This window comes from Phragmites australis, chromosome 12 (assembly GCF_958298935.1).
Source record: "Phragmites australis chromosome 12, lpPhrAust1.1, whole genome shotgun sequence".
NCBI classification, from domain to species: Eukaryota; Viridiplantae; Streptophyta; class Magnoliopsida; order Poales; family Poaceae; genus Phragmites; species Phragmites australis.
In genome coordinates, this window is record NC_084932.1 from 3,586,318 (window position 1) to 3,598,603 (window position 12,286).

Here is a 12,286-nt window from a genome sequence, read left to right on the forward strand (position 1 = left end):
GTCTAATTAAGAAAACTTGTCATTAACATTCACTAATGGTTCCCAAAGCTATAGTAATTTCATGATAAAAATGCCAGCATCATCTCTGAATGAAACAAAGTGGGAAACTCTATGAAATGTCTAGTATAGAAAGCTTTAATACATATACATACGGGAGATGGAGAAGAGAACATACTCGATAGAATGTTGAGGGACATTAGCAAAAATAGTTTTATATCCATAAAATGCCATGTCCATTTTTACAGTCTCTTCCCAAATCTTGACGAAATTAGGAATCTAAATAGAATTAAAAAAAAGATAGATACAATCACTAAGATTTCATATTACCGCACAGTTGAACTAAAAATAGTATAAAACAAAGAATAGCTTCAACTCACAAAGATGCCTTTGAAATTCCTATGGTAGTTTGAATACTCACCAAAATCACGCTGACATGAATCTAGAATAACAAATTTTCTATCCTTGAAATGCACCACAACAACAAACCAATGCCCTTCGTAGTGAATAGGGAAATACATCTGCAGCAAAAAATACAAAATCAATTACATAAAACATGACAAGTCATAGAAGAACAAGAGACTAAAATATATAAAGACAATTCGCAAAAAAAATTCTATAGCTAAAACATATACAAATTTCTGGTACATAAGGGACAATAATCCCTGACTCACGAAAGAAACAAAAAACTAAAACACAGAAAATTTAAATTTAGATAATATGTAAATTGTACCAGACTTGAAGAATATAATCTCCTAGCTGTTCATGCACCCTTAAAGCAGTTGATAGCGTTCTCTTTAAGGTCTCCCTTCTTTTTCTCATATGACAAATTATTCATCAAAAAATCCTAAAGGTACAAACAAAGTTGTGAACTAATAAGAATATAAAATTAACAACCAAATGATCTATACAAACATATGAAGTAATGCTATAAGGTACTTACACCAACTTTTGTGAAGAAGTAGTGCTTATATGATTCACGAGGATGCATAGAATTGAATATCTTCTTGCACAGGGCATTGGCTACAAAATATTGAACATTTCCACCAGGTTTAAGAGAATTTGCAAGGGAGCTGAAATTTACTTTGACACCCTTATAGTCAATTGCTATTTTCCTATATCAAAAGAATCAAACTATAACTATTGATTACAAATAAATGAAAACTATACATAACAATACACACATAAATTAAAAGAAGGAGAACTTACAGTTCATGTTGACTCTAACCAAGTATTAAAACAACATTGTACACATCAACATCTTTGATTGATATTGTTATCTTTTGACGTGTAGTAACATAAAGAGAGCACTTAATCTACTAGGAATTCCAATTCTCTTTCCACGATGAGCTACTAATTTTGTAGAAGAACTGGCACTACCAACACCACCATCATTGCTATTATAGAACTTATCAGAGTCATTTGACATTTCAGAACATTTGTCAAAGAAATTTTTCGTTCCAACAATTAAAACTTCATCATCAGATTCCTGACTCTGTTATAATAGATAGCATGGCAGACATAATAAGTATTTTGAATTGAAAATAAAAAAAATAGATCTAGCAGCAGTTCACACTGAAACTGAAACTTACAAGATTCATATAAACCCCTTTATTAGAAAGAAAGACAATGGAACAGTTTGAATTGGATGGCCAGCACTTTCACCATCGGTGAAAGGAAGAGTTTGCATGTATATAGCGTCCTACAAGATTAAAAAAATGCATGTTACTAGCAGAAAATGTAATGATAGATACTTTATAAAGAGAATAAAAAAAGAATAATCAGATAAACTAACCTCCTCCACGTTAAGATTATTGCACAATTGTTGTGTTGAATATCTATACTGAGATTGACATATGTCCACAAATTCACCTTCATCATTCCCTGGACCTCTCATACAATGGGAAAACAAATGCCCTTCACCTTGAGGAAAAAAATCAAAGCTAGTAGAAGCTTGAGGCTTCAACATGGAAAATAAAAATTGTTACTAATTAAAATCAGTAAATGATAAGTATACCTAGATCAAAGAAAGTTACAATTAAAAAACTACAAACAAAACATGGACAATTCAAAATTTACAAGAAAAATAATATACACATTTGAAGTAGCATTCGCAGAATCCTTGAAGGTTGGAATGTTTGATTCTGAACTCTTAGCATTCATAGAAGATGCATGAGAAGTAGGGGGGACAACAGAACCGATTGGACACCTAAGATTAGGATATTCTACAAAATTCCCAAGATCATCTTCATCATCAAATATGCAGAATGGAGGTACAGATGAGGAGTTAAAATAAGGGGATTTCTTTTGAATGTCCTTGAAGTTTAACAAATTCACCTAAGACAAGAAATATGTACAAACAAAAAAGAGAGATGAAATGCAGGTAAAAGAAGAAAATTTTGACTTCAAAATAAGCAAGTGAAATACAAATATAACCCTTATCTCCCAAATCAGAAGCAGTGGCCTTGTTTCAGGAGCCAGATTTGGATACATCAATATCATGTGCTGCTACTTCAACCTTATCATTATCATGAACATTAAAATTAAATAAATGAGAACACAAATAATAGCTAACATGAAAACAACATTGGTGATAGTAATTTTCAGTATCATGAACAATCTCGTGAGCTGGTACAATAGCTAACCTTATCAGTATCATGAATAACCTCATGTGCTGGTACTTCAATTTTATCATAAACATGAACATTTGCAATAGGACAATCCTGGGCAACCTCATTTATCAAAGTAGAAGACATGTCATTTTGGCAGATACAGACTGATTTACAATAGCAGCAGCACAACTTTGTTTAATCTTAGTCTTCTTAGAAACTTAACAATAAAAAAGAGGCACCTTATGGTAACAAAAAGAAAAAATAAAAATATACAAATTCATGTCAAATTTTAGAAAAGAACTTCCAATTTTAGCTGCACTAACATTTGCTTTTTTGGCACGATTATATTAATCATGCATCCTATCAACTTCATCTAATGCTTCTTTAATAGTTTTACGTTTTTTGGGAACTTTTGAGACTCCAACAGCTACCTCTTCAACAACAACTGGATTCTCCTTGGCATCAAGGTGCAGGGAACAAACAATTTGTAAAACAAATTCACTAAATGAACAGAACCAATAGGAACCAACATCATAAACCTTATTGACAGGCTCGCTCAAAGGAGATTTCCCGAATCTTTGAGAAAGTCGACGTCGAGTTCTACAAGCAACATAATATGAAGACTAAGGACTCAAACATTGCCTTTTCCTCTTCTTTTTTGGACCAGAAACTTCACCTAAATCTAATTAAGTTATACAAAAAATTAAATGATTAGTAAATTGATTTCAAAGAGTTGCAAACAAAAAACAAATGAAATGAAACAAATACCTTTAGATGTAGTGTTATCTGAAGGAATTACGATAGTAGCTTGAGAAGCACGATTATTAGCATCAGACTGAGCATATGTGCCATGAGATGAAAGCACTTTAGTAGCCATTGCTTCTCGCTCTTGCACTACATCTTTGTTCAAATTATCAAAAATTCTCATTCTCATCAGCATCATCATTAATATTTGGATGCCAATTATTGAAATTATCAAGAACAAGTTCCGAGTTAGAAGACATATTAACACCAGAAACACGAAGGTACTGGAACATAGAAAAAACAAGTTGATCAGGACCATGGTCTGGGGGATGAAACCCATGATCACAAAAACCTTTGTACAACCCACATAAATCATCTCTAACTTGAAAATAGAAAAATATTGTATAAAACAAGTACTTAAGAATATCTGGAAATATAGGGTTCAAAAAGACTGCAAACAAAAAAAATAAAATTGCACACTTAATGTAACAGAATTGCACATAACAATAATAGCAATTATTAAAAGTCAAACATGCAATTTAATACTTACTATTGTAAACTACTACAACAGTAAGTATTATGGATAATCATGTCTCGAATTTAGCAAAACTGAAAATGACAAAGGCAATGCTAGCTTACATTATCTGGTAAGTACCCAAATCTTGAATTCAGGGAATCCCTAAAAGAAGCAACATGATCAACGGGTAAAACAGGACCATAGCAAGTATCTTCAATGGACTTAACCTGCAAATATTATAAATAGATTAAATTTTATATAGAACTATATAACAAGCTAATGGACAGTAATAATAGTTACTGATTCAAAGTCATAGACTTACTGGACGCTTCCCAAAAGTATTCTGAGAAACACGATCATAAGAGCTATATTTCTTGATCATTGAACCTTTCCTCTTGGAAGAGTAGGAGAAATTGCTTGCATTTGAGACCCAAATTGAAGAAAATCAAGATATTACAACTACAATGAAACTAGTAATGAACAACTGTCAATGTTGATTATAATATGATAAGATAACAGAAATAAAAACTTACTAATAACAAAAAGACTAAACAACACATACACAAATTTTAAAATACAAAGGATCAGCATAACACATACAACAAAGAAGTATATACAACCACCCAAGGTTTTCCTCTTCTTATTCCTGTACTTCTTGATAGAATCGAATAACCTTTCATACACAAATATTGACCAGTCCCATTCCCTTGCAGTGGCAACATCAATCAATGGGCTGAAGTACTTTGGACTTGGTTTTGTGCTCGAATTGGGACATAAAAATGTTAGACAATGCCACAACCATGAAATATCGGAAGAATTGATCATCAGCCATCTCCTATTTTGATAATATCTTGGACCCACATGATTTTATCAGAGGAATGTTAGTTTCTTCAATTTTTGTCAGAAAATCAGCTTTACCAGATTCTCCAATTTCTCTAATATCTCGACCACCTATTGGGAGACCCAAGGCCTTATGGACAAATAAAGGAGAAATAGGAATGACCTTATCACCGAGACGAATATCTAAACAGTTAACATCAACTTGATCTGCTATCCATTGAACAAAGTTTCTAGGAACAGGGCAACCATCATATTCAAGAAGAATAGCAAACCCATACTCATCCACAACAACTCTCCTATGCTGGTCTAGAGGCAAAACAATGTCTCTAAAGTATGAATGATTGCACCTACTAATAGCTTTACTGCAACCAGCTGCAGAAATTCCTTTGGAAGGCCTTTGTTTTAGCTTTGTTGTGACACTGTAAACCTGGATGTTCAATATTAGACTCAATTGATTTTGACATCTACAAATTTAAAACAAAACATATCGATCAATTTAACTAATCTTGTATCTATGTTTTCATAAAGGTTTATTTTCACAACAACAAATTTAAAACTAAACATATCTTGAACTAACTGCATATTAAACTAAGAAACAAATACACATACCCGTCTCAGAATTTTGAAACTCTTGAAAAGCTTATCATCATCAACTTCATCTTCTGACGAACATACGGCCTAAACAGAAACAACAACATTCAAAGCAAGAATTTTTAAATATTTTTTTTAAATTAGAAAGATGCAAAAGACACTTTATATAAGTTACCTTGCCATTGTCACTTATCTCTAAGTTATCTTCTTCAATATTCAGTTCAAACTCACTTTCTTCATTGCCATGAACAAATTCATTATCAAAAAAAATATTTTCATCATCATCCATGATTCAGAAACTGACAAACATATGAAACAAGTACAGGAATATATGAAACAAATACATGAACCTGACAAACATGTTCTTTCATATAAGCACAAACCATAACAACAAATATTCATTACATATCATTAAACATTTAACTGGTACATGACTCGATTGACTCATATAATCCTACTTTCATATAAGTACAGAGGAAGCAGAAACTAACTACAACTACGCGCCTACAGAAGTGACGAATGCTAACACCACCTTGGCTGAGTAAATAGGCAAAAGAACCACATAGCAGTTCCACAACCCACGTCCCACTACACTGAAACAACGTTCCACTAAACCGAAACTACCCATAACTATAGCCCATTACCACCGATAACAACCGATATCAATGTGTAAAATCCATTATTTAGAAAGCAAACTGTCTAGTCGTTCAATCTTAATTCGCACAAGAAAAATGGCAGATAATCACAGCCAAAAACAACAAATTGCCCGGGACAGGAAGCATTAGGGGGGAATAAGAAGCAAACAAAACATAAACCAAAACTGAAGAGGAGATGAACTAGTGCACGGGAGAGGGAGCAGTACACCTAGCGCGAGACAAGCTCAAGCACGTCACCGCTGAAGAACACTACCGACTTGAAAACTGCAGACTCCACGACTGAAAAAGGGGAAATCGCAACCAAACAGAGCGCAAACAGATAAGCTGAAGGATGTCACCGGCGAGCATGCTATCTCACAGGAGATGAGGCAGCTCACTGGCAAAGAAGTCCACCGTGGGGGCTCCGCAGCCTAGAAATCACCATCTTGAGGCCTCCGCCGATCAAATTGCTCAAATCCAAAGGGGCAAAATGAGAGAGAGACGAAACGATAGACAACACAGATAAATATGAAGCAACGAGATCAACCGAGGGAGGAACAAAACCGCCGTCAGGGCTCCGCAGCCTGGAAATTGCCATCACCGCCGATGAAATAGCCTCCGCCTCCGTCTTGCTCTCTCTCTCTCCCTCTCTCGAAGTCTCGATGAAACCGGAGCTCAGCGCGCGGTTCGAAAACAAGAAGAAGTCGAAATGACACACTACTACGGGTTCAGAACCAGATCTAATAGCTTGTGCGGGCCCGATAACAGACGTAACGAGTCGGGCTCAGTCTCGTTCTGTTGCATGAATCGTGACGCATTCGCACGGACACACCGTCGCATGAAACAGAATGAGATTTCAGTTGACCGTCACCTAGTAAATACATAAACCATATAGGTGGTGTTTGGTTGGGAAAACGCAAACACAAACGATAATGGAATCGAATTACACTAAGACTTTAAATGATGCATCAGAATACAGACATTGTAAATCAGGAACGTTTTGTCCATGAATGCCCTCTCACTCTCTTGTCCTTGTCAGCGGTAGCTAAGTTGTCGAACGCCAGCACAAAGCTCTGAAACACGTACCTTACAGTGCCATCCAAGCCCTAACCTCTGTGCCGCCGCCGCCCAACGAAGTCGTCGACGCTGATCTCCTCTAGCGATGCCAAGGAGTCCATGTTCCGTCCCTGCCGGCTATCGCCATTACCAAGCCATCAGCATAACCAAACTCTCCTCATCGATGTGTGCGACCTTCATGTGCATGTGCAACCTTGCCGCTCTTCCTCCAACGAATCCAGAGCTCGATCCGCCGCAGCGCGTGACTGCGCCGACCAGCCCGTCACCCCACGAATCGCGGTGATCAAACATTGAATGGAAAGATAATGTTGGATTGGAGCACGCACGGGAAGCTACGCGAGAGAAATGCACTCAACTGTATAAAAAGATTTTTTTTCCTTCGAACTTAATGTGTTGCTGAATTCACTTGACCCCATCGACATCATGTGGCTGGCCCGAGTAGCTGCATGCGCACCCACTCCGTGTTGCTGGGCACGTCGGCGTGGACAACGAACCACAGGTAGTACCTTGGTGGCACCACCCCTGGTGTCGGCGGCGCCTAGACCTTGGCCTTGTCACAATAGGTGCATTCCACATGTATTCTAGGTTCAAGTTTTCATACATGCGGTAACTTCATTAGTGAATCCTTACAATGCCATAAGTAAAATGATAGGTGCATTCCACATGTATTAGTGAATCCCTGTTTTAAAGGGACAATAGGTGCATTCCACATGTATTCTAGGATCAAGTTTTCATACATGCGGTAACTTCATTAGTGAATCCTTACAATGCCATAAGTAAAATGATAAATCTTCATTACATAAGTAAAATGATAGGTGCATTCCACATGTATTAGTGAATCCCTGTTTTAAAGGGACAATAGGTGCATTCCACATGTATTCTAGGATCAAGTTTTCATACATGTGGTAACTTCATTAGTGAATCCTTACAATGCCATAAGTAAAATGATAAATCTTCATTACATAAGGACCTGTAGGTCTAAAGAAAAGATACATCGAACTAAACATTCAGCGTAGGCGGTCTTTCATAATCCATAGGCGTCGTCCGGGGGAGCGCTAGCCTAGTAGGGAGATCCGGGTTGAAGTCATCGTCGTTGAAGAACTTCACCTCATCTCCAACATCTAAACAGCAGTTGACCGAAAAGGGAGAAGTAGGAGGATGAGTACATAAAGTACTCAGCAAGTGTAGGAAAGTATGATATGAGGGCTTAAGATAAGAAAGGCTTGACTCAGGTTTACTGTATCTATGTCATCATAACCTAGGACTCAAAGAAAGGTACCGCATCCTATTTACTAGGTGTGATGACACCCACAATGAGAGAAACAGCTTATCGGTTTTCATCCGACTACCAGACTCATTAGGCATCCCACAACCTGGTTACCAACTCATCGAGTTACCACCACCCGATTACCAAAAAAAACCAACCATAAACCCCACTAATCATGAAGAAGTCCAAGCTCACTCTTAACTGTGAGCATGGCTGATATATCAGTTTTACACTCTGCAGAGGTTGCACACTTTACCCATGAGTCGTGATTCTCGTATGCCTGTGCCAGCCAAGCACTTACACACTTCCTTTGGTGTGCGGCTGGATCTCACTACAAGGCCTTTCCGAAACGTCTCCAGGCTTGTATTGGCCCACTAAGGTTTCACCACCGTATATAAGTGGAGGAATACTCTACCCCAGAGGCACCCTCTTGTGCATGTAGGTAAAAAGGAAGTCCACACAGGCTCCTTACATGGAAGTCCACACATGCACCTTCCACACCCTACACCACCATATGGCCCATACAATATTGGGAGAACATCTAATTACTTGGCCAGCCGTACCCATATAAGCCTCGTGGTTGCGCTATTGTGCTAGGTTACATGTCCATGAACTGGTCTTTAGCCATCGACTTGGGCAAGACTACCACAAACCACAAGGTAAACTAATTGTCATGAATATCAGAATAACCAAACCACCTGGAACACATCCACAGGTCAACCAGAGATAACTATAACATCACAACCACATGCGGTCCACTTGCCTAAGCCCTTAAGTATCCATGTTGCTACCAAGATTACCAAACCAGTTCATGTTGCATAGACTATTAAACAAATTAACATTTAAACCACCCGACTCGACAGCACAACTAAGCATTTCTACCATCGACAACCAAACTACAACATAGGCGACAAAGATAATCATGGAAGAATCTAGTAAACCATAGTCATGGGATTCATATTGACAAGCATGCAATAGAAATAAAAGACACACTTTCCTACAATAGAGTCAATGTGATCAAGGACACTTGCCTTCAGCAGCGGGCTGCTCAAACTCTTCAAAGGTCTGGTCCTACAGGCTCACGTACTGCTCACCTCCTAATTCAATCACGACAACCAGAAACAAGTAAGCATAAACATCAAAGAACATTACACCAAATAGTAGCAAAGCGTTATAAAAAGCCTACTAACAAAAAGTATTCATCGCTATGATCGCAATAGCACAAGAATCGTCTAACACATAGCTATAACGAAAAAGTTATAAAGGTTTGAAGTTATATGAGTCTTTCTATAAAAAGGCAGGGGCTATTAAGTAAAAATAGAAAAGGTCTAGAGGCTTATTTGTAAAATTTTAGGGACTTATAATAAATAAATAAAACTAAAAGTGGTTAAATGCAAGATAACAGTACTGACATGGGCCTTTTGTGAAAATTGAAAATTTAGGGACTTAAATGCAAAAATACCTAATTAAAAGAAATAACAGATCATTTTTAATTATAAACCCTAATTATTGCGCAATGCTGACATCATCGCTGACTAGGACTGCTGATCGGGCTCGGGTGTGCTGACGTGGGTGACACGTGGCGCTGACATGGATTGTAGACCCATGGATCGAAGGCTGTTGACTTGGTCCACTTGTCCATGGTGGATCGGTTACATACCCCGAAAGGGTATGCAATCTGGGCCCTAGATTTAGGATTGGAGGGTCAAGATGATTGGGGGAAGTCGGCGGCCGACGGCGACGGAGAAACGGTGGTACCGCCTCGGATCTTGCTAGAATTTCGCCGCAGCTACGCGTGCAAGTTCTATGGGGCACAGGAAGCTAGGGGATCTAGCGCAAAATGGAGAGGAGCTCACGGGGGTCTCACCGAGGGCTTCATGGCAGTCGGAGGCATCTCGACGGTGGTCGGCAATGGAGAGGAGTGGTCGACGATGCAGAAGCTCGACGAGGAGGTTGTTCCAGTGGTGGAGTGAGAAAGTCGGGGGTCGAGGAAGCTTCCTCGTGCTCTTGCGAAGCCAATGAAGGGCTCAGGGTCATTAGGGAGGGCTCAAACGTGGCAGACGATGCGCAGCAGAGCTTCGGGGCAGCAATGGCGTCTCAGACGACGGTGAGGAGCAGGCGGAAAGCAAAATAGAGTGGGCGATGAGGTTGGGGGCGGGTTTTATAGGAGTGAAGGGAGGACGGGCGGTTGTAGGGAGGGCGTGCGCATGCTGAGACGTTTGGGAAGGCATGGGTGGCGTCGGTTTCGACGGCTGTTAGGATCTAGCCGGAGGAGGCACAGGCGGGGTCCTCGCGGCAGAGAGATGAAGAGAGGGAACAGGAGAAAGGCTGGGCTTCGGCTGGCTCAACCCAAGAACAGAGAAATAGGCCTCGGCCCAGGTGAAAGAATTGAGGAGTTACAGGCCTCGTACAGCCCGATGCCCAGCTGCACCACCCTCCCCACGGCAAGTGCCACCACCCACTGGTTCATCCCGAGCGAGTACGTCACGAACGCAGGCGCCACCGTGACCACCCGCACCTCCCCGGGTCCCTCCACCACCGCACCACCGGGAACCTCGAACTGCACAGCCGTCGCTTCCCCGTACCCAACCTCCGCCGGCGCCGCCAATAGTTGCGGCCGCTCACCGTCGAGCCGCTCATCCATGTTGGGCAGCAGGAACGTCCCCAGGCTCAGCTCCGTCGGTTACGTCGTGTTTGCGAACACATACCCGACGTGCGGGTTGCTTCCACCGACGAGCACATGGCCGTACTGTTCAGTGTGGCTGCCAAGTGGTACATGCGCGGGATTGTTGCCCCCTCCAGCACCTCGAACCACGCGCCCAACTGTGTGTCCGGCTTGTACAGCACTAGCCGCGTCACGAGCTCCCGCTCGAGCTCCCACACAGCGGTGTCGACCGCCGTGCCATTCATGATCAGCAAATCGCCAATGAGAAGCAGCACCATGCTGCCCATTACCCTTGACAACAGCATCTCCTCGATCACCCACACCGAGTCTGGATCCGTCAGTGCGATGCGGCGCAGGTCCGACCGGTAGGGACGAATGTGTTGTTGCGCAGCGCAAGGTGGTACACGCCTCGTGGAGTACAGTCGCAGACCAGCACCTCAGCGTGCGCCAGTGCGTCCGGCTGGAGCGGGAGGAGGACGGAGGATCTGGACGACTGGTAGTTCCTTAGCACGCCGCCAGGGATGACAGGAAGGCGCCAGAGTGGGGCGCGGTTGTATGGGTTGAAGACAATGGCGTAATCGTTGGCGAAGAAGAAGACGGTGCCGTCGGGGAGGAGGCGGGGGAACGGGTAGAGGTTGTTCTCGGCATCCAGCTCCGTCGTCTCATCTAGGAATAGGAAGAAGGTCAGTGCCGACACGTCGTCTTGGGGGAAGAACTCGAAGTTGAACTACCGACGGACGCTGAGGATGATGACTCGCCCGTCGGGGAGGATCATGTCGGTGGTGTACCACCGCTGAGCAGCAACGAATGACGACAGGTTCTTCCACCCAGTGGTGGGGGAGAAGAGGCGCACGACGTGGTCATCGTTCATGAAAACCGCTTGTCTGTAGGAGCGTGCCGTTGGGGAGCAGCGCCCCGGACGAGCACCAGGGGTTAGTGGTGAGCGGGTAAGGTTGTAGCACATTGGAGAGGAGGTCGAGCATGTTAGATAAGATAATCCATACACATTCAGCTTCTTGTTTTATCTAGCTAGTGAGCGTGGTCATGTTCATGGCCACACGTGTCCGGGTGGCCTGACGTTGTGCTGCATTCACACGGGGTCGTCCACATTCTTTCGTGTTTTTTTAGCGTCGTGTGCGCCGTGTCTTGAGTTAGTGGGATGGCACGGGTGTAGGAGGTCATGGTGCATAAGTTTAGGCAGTTAGCTTGTTTTAAATAGTTGATTAATACAAAGAGAAAATGGCTCAGTTCTTCCGCATCACAAAGAACATGTGTTCCAGCTCGCGTGCATGTGTTTGAGGATCGCTCAAGGAGTACTCCAGCTGAACGATTGCGCCGCTA

The 12,286-nt window shown here is 41.5% G+C and overlaps 1 pseudogene; it reads right to left on the reverse strand.

The window, feature by feature from the left end:
* Window positions 1-7,434: 7,434 nt before the first annotated feature.
* Window positions 7,435-11,928, reverse strand: LOC133887299 (aldehyde oxidase GLOX1-like; annotated as a pseudogene).
* Window positions 11,929-12,286: the final 358 nt, after the last annotated feature.